This window comes from Rutidosis leptorrhynchoides, chromosome 2, assembly GCF_046630445.1.
Source record: "Rutidosis leptorrhynchoides isolate AG116_Rl617_1_P2 chromosome 2, CSIRO_AGI_Rlap_v1, whole genome shotgun sequence".
Lineage (NCBI taxonomy): Eukaryota > Viridiplantae > Streptophyta > Magnoliopsida > Asterales > Asteraceae > Rutidosis > Rutidosis leptorrhynchoides.
This window is the reverse complement of record NC_092334.1, coordinates 9,471,092-9,473,333: the sequence shown is the minus strand read 5'-3', so window position 1 is coordinate 9,473,333 and position 2,242 is coordinate 9,471,092.

The window sequence follows — 2,242 nt, the reverse complement described above, 5'->3', positions numbered from 1 at the left end:
ACATTCTATGGCTGGATTATTAAACCGAATATGCCCCTTTTTAGTCTGGTAATCTAAGAATTAGGGAACAGACACCCTAATTGACGCGAATCCTAAAGATAGATCTATCGGGCCCAACAAGCCCCATCCAAAGTACCGGATGCTTTAGTACTTCGAAATTTATATCATGTCTGAAGGAGGATCCCGGAATGATGGGGATATTCTTATATGTATATTGTGAATGTCGGTTACCAGGTGTTCAATCCATATGAATGATATTTCTGTCTCTATGCATGGGACGTATGTTTATGAGAAATAGAAATATGAAATCTTGTGGTCTATTAAAATTATGAAATGATTATTTATGTTAAACTAATGAACTCACCAACCTTTTGGTTGACACTTTAAAGCATGTTTATTCTCAGGTATGAAAGAAAACTTCCACTGTGCATTAGCTCATATTAGAGACATTACTTGGAGTCATTCATGGCATATTTCAAAAGACGTTGCATTCGAGTCGTTGAGTTCATCAAGATTATTTTTAAGTCAATTATAGTTAGATGTATTATGAAATGGTATGCATGCCGTCAACTTTCGATGTAATGAAAGATTGTCTTTTCAAAAACGAATGCAATGTTTGCAAATGTATCATATAGAGGTCAAGTACCTCGCGATATAATCAACTGTTGTGAATCATTTATAATCGATATGGACTTCGTCCGGATGGATTAGGACGTGTATTCACAGTTGGTATCAGAGCGGTGGTCGTAGCGAACCTGGTCTTGCATTAGTGTGTCTAACTAGTAGTCGTTAGGATGCATTAGTGAGTCTGGACTTCGACCTGGTCTGCATGTCAAAAAGTTTTGCTTATCATTTTGTGTCGAAAATTATCTGTTTATCATTCTTAGTCTAGACACGTCTTGCTGCATTGATGGAATGAATAGTGTATAGACAAAAAATTCATATCTTAGCGTATCTGTTACTGTAACTTTGCCTGACAACTTCCGTAGATTCCTCCGTAACTTATGGGATTTTAGTATTATATATGCATATGTAAATTATGTATTGCAGGGTACTAATCTACATCCTATAATCTATTTCTTATCAAAAATCCTTCATCTGATCATACGAGATGAATCCTGCAACCAGTTCGAGTCCCTCAGATTCCGATAGCTATTCCGATAGTTATTCTGACAACTATTCCGACATAGATGTTCACCTAAGCTCTGAAAACAGCGTCATCGGCATGAATCAACCAATCAACCATTATCAATTCATCTGATGGTTTCGTAGTCGACTTAATTAATGGAAACGTGCAGAAGGCAATCCCTTCCATCCACCAAATTGCCCTCTTAGCAAAGAACCTGAAACACTTACCGGTGAATCTATCCGAAACACCATTTTCAGTCTCAGTTCCAGAGTAGCTCGATACGATTATATTCTATCCACAATTCTAAACCTTATTCATCCGCTCGTTCCGACTGACAATCATCCCGGAATAATAAAAGAAGTCAACGAACTTCGCGCTCGAGTAATCGATTTGGAGAATATGGTGCAAAATTTACCAGCTTCAACAACATCACGTGCACCCACAGTACCATCAATAACAGCACCAGTACCATCAACAATCCATGCCTCAACATCTCATCCTGTACCTCGAGTATAATTAGCATTCTACATATCATTCTACATCATTTATCTTCGTTCGACATGGCGATTAGGTAATCTCTAATGGCTAGAGATTTTATATTCTTATTCTAACGGTAAATTAAATGAGTTTAAAATCATATTGACTCATTAAATTCATAATTACATCTGAAGAAAATATATATGTATATATACTTTCATAAAGATTGTAATTAAAAATTCTTTCGTACAAACTGTTAATGGTGAAAATATTTTAACGGGTAGGTAATACCCGAGGAATATTTAGATTTCACATTAATAAGTTATACTGTACATTCTTCAAATCTAATTCAACATTCATTTACTATCCTACTTACAACCACCGATATACGTATCCGTTCACCACAAAATAATCATTTTTATTCAATTTCATATTCGGATTTTGACCTATCAGAATCTAACAAGTGGCATAATGAAGAAAACATATGACAAAATAAAATTTGTTAGAAACAGACTAATTAATTATGAGAAATTGTGTTAAGAATCCACGCTAACTGTTCCTAGCTAATTGTTCCTAGCTAACTGATTACATTTTATTTATCGCAATTTAATTATCGCAATTTACATTCTCGCAATT